Here is a 12,828-nt window from a genome sequence, read left to right on the forward strand (position 1 = left end):
TCATGCGCCAAGCCTATGGGAGCAAGGGATGGCCCGGAATGCCATCTAGAAGAGGACAGGCGGGAAGGGAGAGTGGCCCCCTGCCTGGTGGGGACGGGGGGAGACCGAGCCGCGTGAGGAGACCTGAGCACCATAGATGGTCTATTCTGACCCACACCAGTCCCCCACTTGAGCAGTGAAGCCCAGGAGGGGTCTCGGGTCGGAGCTGACGGTGACTGTCCGGTGCTTCGCCATCATTGTCACTGTGCGCTGAGCTCCGCTGGCATCCCTGAGGCGTCCAGAGCTCTGCACGGACCCCGAGCCAGCCCCAGCACCTGCCCCCGCCATTGTTCACCACACTTTCAGTTTTTCTTCCCCAGCCCATTTCTTTGTTTAGTCCCCAATAAACCTTCTTTTATTGATTTCCATGTATAATTTCCAATGAATTAGGGGCCTTAATGTCACTGTCAATTCCCAAAGTTGGTGGCAATTGAGAAAAGTGCTTTCTTCAGATCAATACTTCTCCTGACTTGACTTTGAGCTATTAATCATGACTTGCTATGTGATTCCGTTAGAAAAAGCAGCAGGGACCAAAAGCAGCGTGTGGATATAAACCAGCTGGTTTTCCCTGACACTGGTCTTTGTGGGGAGGCCCCTGTGCTCAGAGTCAGAGGGTGGCCCGTCCCCACTGTGTCCCCACTGGCCACCAAGCTCATTGTCACATCACCAGCAACGAGCGCAGGAGGCACTTCGAGGACGGTTCTGCTGCCATGTCTCGACACTCACTTCCTCCCCGTGGTCTCCGATCGACGGCTCGGCTGCCCATTTCAGCAGCTTACTCAGCATTATAAGCTGTTTACTGTCTCTAGTCGACTCGTTGGGGTCTCCTGTCTTCGGTGGATTCTGATCCAAAACATGACAGCCAGTCGCTCCCTGGGGGCTGTCCTTTGAGCCTGGGGGCCCTCTCCACCCTGCATTGCTCCCCAGAACCCTGCCCCGCCTCAGGGCCCGCACAGCCGAGGTTGGCTGAGCAGCCTTCGGCTCCCACACCACCACCAGCGGCAGAGTGAGGTTTTCCTGAGGTGAGAGCAGTGGAAGGGGGTTAAGGAAGAGGACAAAGCCATGTCCACAGTGCGCTGCAGAGCTGCCTCCCAGATCCAGGGAGAAGGCCCAGAAGGCTGAGACCCCGCCAGCTCCCCCGTCCCTCCTCGAGCCAACCTCGCCTCTCCAGTGGCCTGGCATTGTCCTCAGAACACACCCTGGGGTTCCGGGGCACTCTGGGCTGTGCGGACTCAGCCCAGCAAGGCCCCTGGTCCCCTCACCAGCCTGTCTCTTTCCATCCAAATCTCAAGCTGGCACTGACTGGCAGAATTTCAACACAAACTCTCTCAAACTCAAACACACACACACACTACCAGTTCAACCTCACCGAGTTCCAACAGAGTCAAAAACCCAGAGGGTGCAAAATTTGTCCTAGGACTCCATTTCTGCAAGTCCAGGAATGCCTGCGTGGGCCAGAGCGCTCTCTTGTCTTGGCCACAGTGGAATTTTTCACCCACCGCAACCACCCCAAACCCTTTCAGATTATGCCTCTTTGAACCAGCCAGGAGAAAGGAATGGGATCGTTTCTGAGACATCTGGCAGCTTCCCTAACCTCACAAAGACTTGGGTAAAACTTTAAAACAACACTTACAAAGGCCTAGTGGACAAGACACCCTGCAGCTGGAGGCAAAGGGAGGGAGGTGGAAGATTAGGGGTGAGGCGTGGCTGTTCCTTCACTTACTCTAGGGCGCCACCCTAGCCCCCACCCCTTCACTCTCCCCTGCCAGGAACAGGGATGCTCTACAAGCTTCTGGGCTGATGAGCTCCACCACTGCTTCACCAGGACTTGGCACCAAGCTGCAAAACTTTCTGTGTCATCTACACTTTCAGCACCTCTATGGAGGTCATGTCTCAAAACTAGAATCTCTGACTTAACACTTTCTTTGCAAAATAAAATAGCCTCAGTGTAAGCTATTTTTTAAGAAAATACTACCATAATATAGCTAGATGATTGACAGATTGATTGGTTCATCCATTGATTGATGGGGAGTAGAGATAGAAGATGGGTCGATGGATGGGTGACATTGATAGAAGACTTAACGACAGTCACTCTCTCCAAAGCTAACACCTTCCAGCTGTCCTCTTTGCAGGCACCTGAGCTTTCCAGCTATTTGATAGTTAAAAGTTTTCATCTTCCAGCTCAGCTGTTCCATCACACTGGGAGGAGATGGCTGTGTTGACAACTTCATCAGGGATCTCAGACCTATATGTTCCAAGGAAAGTCCACAGAAGAATGCATTATGAGCAATGTGGACCCTTGGAAGCAGCAGCCAGAACAGCTGTCTTCTGAGGCCCTTGCCAAGGGGCCTGAGATTCATGCACCAGAGACCTCAAGTAGAGATTCGCACCCACCCTGCCGTGAACCTTCCAAGTCACCATATGGCGCTTCCTGTTCTCCTGTGAGCCCCTCCCATTAGGGTCCCCGGGAGGGGAGGCCACAGCCCCAGGAAGGTTTGAGAACAGAGTTGTAGGATGGATCCAAGAACAAATGGTATGGCCAAGACACAGATGTGCTCCTGCACACTTCCAGCAGACCCTCGCACCAGCCCACGCTGGTCCCGAAGGGCTGCGCAGTCATCCTCTCCTCCGGCCTAAGGGGATTTAGGGTGGAAGCCTCTGCCATAGCCCTCGCTCATGGTTTGGGAATAAAGATACTTTCTCAGTATCCTCAAGCAGGAAAATCAAAAGCAAGCAGAGCAAAAGCAAGTACCAAAACTCCAACAATACTTTTTGATGAACAACTTTCACGAATTTTACAACCTGCTTTATTTGCCTGACATATCTGAGTTTTCTGCCTGCGGGGGAAGCAACACCAATCCAGTGTCTGATCCATTACCCTGTAACAGAAACCATGAAACCACAAGCTCACCCCGTCGAGGAGAGAGAGGAAGGGGTTCTAAAAACATGACATAGTTTCCTATATTTAGGATATGGTCTTTGTTACCTGCTTTTCCCTCCCTCCCTAAAGGAGGTGGGGGAAAAAAGGAGATCATTTGTCTCCAAGACTGCAAATGTAAAGAAAAGGCCATATCAGAAGCCAAATTCCATCCAGATGACATCTTTGGGTTCAGTACTGCCTTGAATTTTAAAGCACTGCAGAACGAGCAGAGGTTTCCAACAACGGTTTTCCCTCTGGCCGCGGGTCTAGCAGGCCACAGCAGCCATGCCGGGCGGGGTCACACTCACAGGTCCCTGGAGCTGCAGTCGGGCCCTCAGGTGAAACGGCCGTCAGTGTTCTTCTGACATCTGACACAGGGCAGAGCAGCTTGGCGTCCCAGACTCATGGGACAGTTTGCACCGAGCACCGGGGCAAAAATAACCTCGATTTTTATAGACTAGTATTTTTTCCAAAGTCTTGGCCCATAATCTTATTAAATGTAACGGTTCAAAATAAGTTTCTCTGGGAAACTTTAAAACTAGGGGCAGCGGGAAAGCTACCGTCGGTCCCTCTGTTGACCACCTCGAAGTTGACCTTTCCGGCTCCCCTCTCCAGGAATAGCCCTGTCTCCTTGATATCTCTGCTTGAATACGGACAGACCTCACTTCGCTTATTGAAAACTCAGCCAGCTCCTGGTCCCCACAAACCTAAGTCTCTGTGGATGACAACCCGTCTGTCCTCCAGTGGCCAGGAAACTTGGAGGGCCTGGGGCTCCCTCTCTCTTTGCCCACATCTGGCCTGTGGGCAGGTTCAGTCCAGAGGCCGTCCACTCCCCTGTATGGGGCCTCCCAGGCCCAGCCCGGCCCTCGGGCTCCTGCAGAGCCTCTCGCTCTACCTGGAGTGCCTGAGGTGCAGCCTCCAAACTCCACGCCCATCCTCTCCTCAAAGCCCAGCCCTTGGGTCAGCTCTCTCGGCCCCTCTTCCTCCTGGCTCCTCTCTGGCCACCTGTCTGTGGCTGCAGGCCTCCAGAGAGCTCCCTCACCACCAGGATCCAGGCTCATGGGCGATTTTAGTCAGTTTTTTTTTGCCACTGTGACCAAAAGACATGAAAAAATCAATTTTAAAGGAGGAAAAGTTTATTTAGTGCTTAGAGTTTCAGAGGCCTCAATCCATAGACAGCCATTGCTCTGGGTAGAAAATGTGGTGGATTATGTGTGGTAGAGAAAAGCGGCTCAGGACGTGGCACTAGGAAACAGAGACAGGAGAGGGAGAGGGAGAGGGAGAGGGAGAGGGAGAGGGAGAGGGAGAGGGAGAGGGAGGGGAGCGGGGAGAGAGAGCCTTCAGTCACGTACCACCCAGTTAATCCCCACGGGGGATTAAATCACTGATTGGGTTAAGACTCACAGGGCCCAATCATGTCTCCTCTGAACGCTCCTGAATTGTCTCACACATGAGCTTTTGAGGGACACCTCACGTCCATGCCATCACATGGCCTTCCACAGACACTGCCTTCTCTGACGGCCCTGCCCACTCCATCCCCATGTGTCCAGCAAGCCCCCCGCCCAGCCTGCGCCTCCAGAGTGCTCAGGGGTTTTAGCATGCACCCCACCCATGCAAACGTGAGTCGCTGTTTGTTCTCCATGTTTATTTTCTGCCTGCCCTGGTCCCTCTGGCCCTGAATGTCAGTTCCTTCCGGTGGAGGGGTTTTGTGTGTCCTTCTCACTGACCTGTCCCCAGGGTGACGCACGCACGGCAGGTATTCAGCAGCACGTCAGATGAACTAAGTTAAGGAGGGACATTATGGCATCAGATTTCCACTGCAAATCAGTTACTCTGACTGTGGCCGCGACCCTGGGCTTTTCCACTGAAGGGTAGGTTTGTGGAGACTGGTGACAAAGCTGCCACCTCAGTCCACACGGGAGGAGATGGACAGAGGCAGGCAGATTGGGCCACCGGAGGTTTGGGCAGCAGGCAGGTCAGTGGAAGAGACAGCTGGGCCAGCGCTGGTGGCAGACGGGTGGACAAGACAGGCGTGCTGAGCCACACCGCGGGTTGGGCCCATGCTGCTGGCCTCCCACAAGCTCACCAGGTTGTCCCAGAGCACAGGCTGCGTGCTGCCTTGCACTGGGGCTCGGCCCTGCCAGCTTTTTATTTGTTTCGTTTTGGTCGCAGGTTGTGGCTCTCAAAGCAGATTCCTGTCATCTCACCGTGGATGGAAGATCTCCAGGGACTCGACCGAGTGCTACTTACTGGAGTGGGTGCCAGTTAGCGCTCACAAACGGGGCTGTGTCACTCCCGCCTGGGAGGGAGGTGGGAGATGAGAGGCCCCTGGTTAGCGGAATCCTTGACGGCAGGCACTGCAGCCACGGGGAGCAGGAGCGGTTCTGAGGACTGAACCCTGGGTGTGCGTGTGTGCAGCTGAGTGTGCACGGGTGTGTGAGACTGTGTGTGCTGGGAGGCGCTTTTCACCAGAAGTCAGGTGCAGGCCGTCCTGCACGGCCCCTCTGTGCAGCAGGAGGGTCACAGTGCCCTGTGGGGTGGGCCAGGCTGGCTGCGCCCCAGAGGCACAGATCAGCGAGCTGGAGGCACCGGCTGGGACGTGGCCTGAGCACGGGCTCTGGGAAGGAAGGCCGTCCCAGGCTGCTGCCCACAGCTGACCATGAGTGGGAAGCCTCCCCACCAGGGCCGGGGGGCGGCTGCTCCTGCCCGGGGCCCAGGAGAGCGGGCTGCCTACCTGTCCTTCCTCCAGGTGACCCAGAGCTCAGCTCGAGGACCAGGATGTGTCAGGCAGTGAAGAGGAGAACTGGCCATTCGCCTCCCCAGAGGCTTCGTGCGCACTTTGTTAGGAAGAGCATGGCGAGTTTTTCCAGGCTGTAAGCTGCTCTCAGTGGAGACACTGCTTTGGGAACGGCTCCGTCCTGGACTTCTGAGCCGCCGCCATGAATGAGAGCCACAGCTCTCACACTCCGGTGAGCTTTGCTTTTCCCACCAGGTCCGTTGTCTTGCCCTGTCCCCGGCTCTTGCTCTAAACGTCTGAAGGCGAGAGGGCCGTTATTTCCCAGACGGCGCTGAATGCAGGGCTCTCCCTGTCAGGCCTGGCCTCCCTCTGCCTCAGTTCTCCCACACAGAACCCGAGAGCTGGGCCATCTGCAGCGGGGTCTCCACTGGGTACCCCAATCCAGTCACAACTGCACCCGCTGGTCTCGCACCTCACGGTGCCCGCCCACCCTCCCCCCGCCCCCGCACCTGTCTAGAAACCCCTCAGCTCCCACCAGGAGTGATAGAGCATTGAGGTTCGGAGGAACACACTGGCCCCCACCCCAGTCCACTGCCATATTTGGGCTTTCGGGTACCAGCGGATCCCACCAAAGGCTCTGAAAGGCTGTCACAACTCCTGGCCACGGGCTTTGTCCCGCTGTGCACCTCCTGAAGGCCACAGGGACTTGCTGGGCTGGCGCCCTGAGCAGGCGGCCAGGTGCATATCCGTGTCGAGCTCCCTGGGCCTCTCCATCCTGGCCAGAGGCAGAGCTGAAGGCAGAGAGGTTGGAGCCGGCCCGGTGAGCGCGAGACTGCGCGAGAGAAAGCAGGAGGAGGCCCTGGAACCGCAGCTTCCCTGGGTCGGACTCAGAACGGAACCGAGCTAGTTAGACACGCTAGTGCTTCACGCCTCTGGGATTTCCTCCCGCCAGCTGATGAGCCTGGGGAACAGTCCTGGGCACAGCAGTGACTGTCCTGGAGGGACCACCGCCCGTGATGGTGACACTGACCAGGACAGGCACACCTCCTAGGGCCTGGCACTCTTTTCTCCGTGCTGGTGATGGCACTGGTGTGAGTTTGAATATGCATACGTGTGGACGTGTACTGTGAGTGTGAGTGTGTGAGTTTGCATGTGCATGGACATGGAACAGTGAGCGCACACGTGCATGTGAGTGTGTGCTGTGAGTGCATGCGAGTGCAGCTGTGTGTCTATGCATGTACACCTCTATGTGTGGGTGTGTGATGCCCCGTGTGTCTGTGCACGTACACCTCTGTATGTGTGAGTGAATGTGAGCATGTGTGTGAGTGTCCCTGTGCGTGTCTGTGCATGTACACCTCTGTATGTATGTGTGTGAGTGTGAGCGTGTGTGAGTACCCTTATACGTGTGTCTATGCATGTAGACCTCTGTTTGTGTGGGTGTGTGTGTCTATGCACATACACCTCTGTATGTGTGGGTGTGTGAGTGCCCCTGTGCGAGTGTGTCTCTGCACGTATACTTGTGTGGGTGTGTGCTATGTGAGTGTGTGTGTGAGTGAGTGACCTTATGTGTGTGTCTGCACATGTACACCTCTGTATGTGGGGCTGTGTGCGCGTGAGTGTGTGTCTGTCTGTGCACATATACCTCTGTATGCGTGTGAGTGTCCCTGTGTCTGTGCATGCACACCTGTGTGTGGGGGTGTTGCCGTGTGGGTGTATGTGTGTGAGTGTGAGTGTATAAGGCAGGGCTTCAGTCTGACCTCTGCTCACTGTTTAGACACACTTGCGGCTTGGACGCTAAGAGTCTCCTGGCATCTTCTGTCATCGCCAAGCTGACTGGCAGAGGACACGCTTCTCGCGATGGTGTCTCACTAAATTCCTTCTGTCCTGGATGGAACCCCCGCCCTGTCTGGGGAGACTCCCCCCATCCTGGGTGAAGAGGTAAATTTTAAGTCATGTGTATTTTGCTCCAAGCAAAAGGTCACGTGCTGTGCTGACCTTACTCCTCAAGCACAAGCTGAAACATTTGTGCCCTTGTCTGTCAGCGGTAGCTGTGGAAATGGACCCCTTGTGTGAAACCTGTGGGCCGCATGCCCCCCACACAGTGCTCCTCCAAGGACTGCTGGTGCACTCAGTAGTCACAAGTTGCTCCTGAACTGGAGGCCACGCGGGACAATCTGGAGACTCCACAGAAAGGAGACCCAGGAGGGCCTTCACGCCCTGGCTGCTGCCAGCAGCCTCCACCCCGGGCTATGCGCCCAGAGTCCATCTCACGCAGAGAGCTGCACCTCAGGAGGGTGGACACAGGAGACTCCTGGGACCCCGATCTCAGCAGACAGCTGGCCACAGTGGGATTTGGAGATGAGTCCAGCAAATTTTGTAAGGAAAATCACCAAATTCAAGATTCATCAGGAGGCCAGAAGGAAGGTGCGCAGGAGCCCTGGGGAAGAGCACTGGCCAAAGGGATGCTGTAGCCTGCCCACCGTAGACCATTCGCCCGTTGCATCTCCGTCTTCAAAGAAACGCCAGGACGTTGGAGAGGATGAAAGGAACTGTGATGAAAGAAAACGGCACCACAGAAGGCTTGACCCGCTGAGACGGCGCCGAGGGGAGGCTGGGCCGAGGGGAGGCTGGGCGGAGGGGAGGTGGGCGGAAGGGAGGCTGAGCGGAGGGGAATTTGGCCGGAGGCGGTGGCACCTGCAGGTCAGCTGCTCTGTCTGCATGGACCCGGTGCCCTTCCCACGCTCTGGGAGTCGGGCCCCTGGAAGACACGGCTTTAAAGAAGGGCGTGGCCCTGATCCAGCCAAGGGTCCGGGCCTCCGGAAGTGCAGTGTGCAAACCGCCCGAGCCCCCTCCGTGCGCCCTGCTGGGAATCGCGAGCAGACAAGAGCCTGCAGGGCCCTGAGCTTCCTCCTCACTCCTCCCTCCTGGTCAGTTAGACCTTCATGCTAGAGGGCAGCGTGGGAGCACACGAGGGCCCCCGAGCTATGGACAGGGCCCACACCATCATGAAGAGGTGATTTCAGGTGTGGCAGCGGTGGAGGCTGGAGTTCTGCTTGGCCCACCAGTGAATGTGCGAATCCACCCGCCACAGAGGAGGGAGAGGAGACGAAACCTTGCAGCTGCATCTTGATCTCCCGCCTCCTGCACCCTTCACCTACACGTCTTGTTCAGCTCCCTGGAGAACATTCGCACACTGAGGCCAGGGAAGGTTTAAAGTCACAAGAGCTGATTCCTAGACCTAGACCAGGCTTCTGGCTCCAAGTTCCAGAACCTTCTGTAAGTACCTGCTGACCGTTCCACACCAGTTCAGTCCATCTGCCCTGATACAGCAGCCAGTCCAGTCCAGCTGGGGCTGAATAGTGAAGGCAGCTCAAGGTGACTCAGAAAAAACTCACTGCTCAGGTGGAAACCTGTGCACAAGCTGCTTTGGAACAACTTAAAAAGGGAGGTGCGGGGATTCTCATGGGCCCTCTCCTGGAAACTCTCCGCGTGGGCCTCTGTCCTTACCGAGTGTTCTGTGCTTTTGAGGTGCACCTTTCAAGTCTCTTTATGTTCAAAAAAACTTTGAAAATCAGAGTGATCATGTGTCCTGAGCCACCCGTGTGCAGTGCTCTGCTTCTCTCAGACTTCCACTGTGGAAAACAAAGCTCTTCGCCCTCAAGGGCAGGGACAAGGACAAGGACAAGGACGGGGCAAGGGACCCCACCCAGACCCTGACCCACAGCTAAGGGCGCATGCCTCTCCCTGCTCCCTCAGACAGCACTGGCCCAAACACCTTTGTGACACCTTCACAGGTTCAGGACCGAGCAGGGAAATGGCCTCCCAGAGGCGGAGCACATGGAAGTCTGCACTGAGCCGAGCCTCCCACACCTTGGAGCAGAGACCGCCGGAGGCATTAGTGCTGCCTCTTCCTGAAGCACCAGGGGCCAGGGTGGCCAAACCGGAAGATGGCGGAAGAGAGAGATTCCTACAGTGGGGCCGAGGGCCGGCCCCCAAGCAAACGCCTCGGTCCCTGGTGCTTGGATTTACAGGGTGCAGCTGGCTGTGTTCTAACGGACCAATGACACACACAACAGTGACAGTGCTGCCACCCCACTCAGGAGGAGCCACCGGCCGTCCCAGGCCAAGCTAGCACGGCACCCCTCCTGTCTCCCTGGGTTTCTGCGCCTGCTCTGCGGGGGCCTCTGCGGGCCCTGTGCTGCAGAACCCATCCTGCTGGGGCAGAGGCCCTGGCCAGGGTCCAGACGGGCCACGTGCATCAGGAGACCTGGCCCACCCCAGGTTCTATTCCGTGCCTGGCGTGTTGGCTAAGGGTCCTCCTGCCTCAGATGCAGCCATGTCTAGTTCCCCTCATGATGGGCCACGGAAGAGATGGGGAGCAGGGCAGGGAGTGGGACCATTCACCCCCTGAACTAACCGATGTTGGAGACAGAGTGGCATTCACTCACCAAGCATGGGAGCCAGCACAGCAAATCAAACGTTCCTTTATACGCTCACAGATTTTAGAAATTTTCAGCCAATTCCTCTACCTCCAGCTATTCAAAGAACAGCTTCTGAATCCAGTTCAAAAATTGCTGCTCTTCTGATAACTTACGGTGCTGTTCTGAGTGTTTGTCCTGAGTCACCAGAGGCCTGGGTGGGCTGGGACTTTGCCCAGGCAGGACCTGGGAAGCCAGGCTGCTGCTCCAGGAGGAGGCGTGCTTTGAACCTTCAGCCACTCACCTCATGTGAGGAGAGGAGAACCCAGAGGAGGTCTGGCAATGTCGGCAGTGTCTGTAAATGATTGCAACATCATGTGGCAAGGCCAGGAAGTCCACCCCTCGCTGATCAGTTCAGGTGTCTACAAACTCACGTGGACTGACCCCCTGTGATCTCCATGCAGAAGCGTGTTAAACCTGCCAGGTGTTGAGATGTGTCCTCTGAAAGCTGACCAGACGTTCCCCTGGAGTTGTTTCTGTCATCAGAAGACCATTCTAACCATAATCCATCAGGATACATTTTGAAAACTGGCCTCTGACAAAGGATTGGATGGTAATGCACGGCTTGCTTTAATTTGGATAAAATTTAACTTGCCTTTATAAGCTTTTCAATTCCCTTCAGCATGTGTCTGACAGAGTCTGTCTACTGTGGTGTTGGTAAAACAGAATTCACTGAGGTAGACGTTTTCCCCTATGCTCAACTAGGCCAAGAAGCATCTCACTTGGCACATTAAAAATATTAAAAATGGTTTTGAGATGCAGTTCCCTGATTGCTAGAGATGTTGAACATTTTTTCATATATTTGTTGGCCAATTGTGTCTCTTCTTTTGAGAAGAGTCTGTTTAGTTCTTTCACCCACTAATTATTTGGATTTTTTTGGTGTCAAGTTTTTCAAGTTCATCTCACTTCAGTCAGAATGGCGATTATGAAGAATACAAATGATAATAAATGCTCACAAAGATGTGGGGGAAAGGTACATTGTCGGTGGAGCTGCAAATTAGTGCAACCACTCTGGAAAGTAGTACGCAGATTTCTCAAAAACTTAGGAATGGAACCACCATACTATCCAGCTGTTCCATTCTTTGGTATATATCCAAATGATTTCAAATCAGCATACCATAAGGACGCAGTCACATCGATGTTCATAGTAGCACAATTCACAGTAGTCAAGCTGTGGAACCTACCTAGGTGACCTTCAACAGATAGATGGTACATATACACAATGGAGTGTTACTCAGCCATAAAGAAGAATGAAATTGTGGCATTTGCAGGTAAGTGGATGGTACTGGAGAACATCATGCTAAGTGAAATAAGCCAGACTCAGAAAGTCAAAGGTTGAAGGTTTTCTGAGAAACCTAGCAAACCCATAGTGGTTGGGGAAGGAGACAGAATAAGAAAGAGAAAAAATGAAAGGGGGAGGACTCCATCAAAATAGAAGAAAGATTGGTAAACTTGATGAGGGGGGTTAGGCGGAAGGAGAAGGGACAGGAGAAGGAAGACGAGTGGAATCAACCTGGCCTGACTTCCCTGGGTGCATCCATGAATCTACCCTCATGTACATTCACAGGACACGAACTATTAAAAAAATCAAAACCAAAAGTAAATAGCAGAAAGATCAGCAGCGTCCAGGTAAGGGAACGGGGTGGGGGAAGTACCGGACCAAATTAGAGCACATTATAGTCCATGTTTTACAATCATGTCAAAATAAATCCTGATGTTATATGTAACTAAAAAACACCAAATAAATAAATAAACAAACACAAATATTAAGGATGGGACTGTAGCTCAGTGGCAGAGCACTTGCCAAGGCGTGTGCTAGGCCCTTGGATTCAATCCCAGCACCACCATACTACAACAATTAAGTACTGATACACACCGTGCTTTTATTGCACTATATAAAAGCATTATCTTGCAAGGGTTTGAAAATAAAAATCAAAACAAACCTGAACTTCATACAGATTGTTTAAGAGTCACTGTCTCACAGGGAATTCTCCAGGGTGGGTGGGGAAGTGCATGAACCCGGTAGCCAACATAAGAGGAAGGAGATGAAAAGCTCCCTTTCAGCAAGCAAACCACTGTGTGTTGGGTAATTATACCCTGCACAGTCTCCACAGTAAACAGAGCATTTGTTTCCATTTTGGTGGAAAACTAACTTTCCCCTCTCTGGTAGACTGGTTGCCTGGCCAGTGAGCCCAGAGCCACTAGGAAAGGCTGCAGGACTCCCAAGAGGAGCTGGGGCTCAGGCCCCAAGGGTGCAAGTGGCAAAGCCCGTGGCCTCCGGCCTCCCCAGTCTCCACCAGCCTTCCTGGGACCCTGCCACCCATGATAAGCTGCCCACGGGAGAATGGGCGGCAATGGGGCAGGGGTGGGGATCTCGCCCAGCTCCCAGGCCCATGTCCCTGCTGTGGGAGTCTGTCAGCTGGGGTCTCAGTTCACTTCTGCCACAAGACACGGACATGCTGCTGACACAGAAGTGGGTCCTCAGGTACAGGACTGGTGGAGACCCTGTCCCCCTGTGTGACAGCTGGCAACATCCGATACATTGCAGGGAGGGACGGGCGGGAAGAGCAGGTCAGCGTGGCCTCCTCACGCGTCTGCAGGACCGCAGAAACGGGCTGGCGGGGATTCTGGGATCCTGGTTTCCCATGCCACAT

The sequence above is a fragment of the Sciurus vulgaris genome (assembly GCF_902686455.1).
Source record: "Sciurus vulgaris genome assembly, chromosome: 13".
Taxonomy (NCBI): domain Eukaryota; kingdom Metazoa; phylum Chordata; class Mammalia; order Rodentia; family Sciuridae; genus Sciurus; species Sciurus vulgaris.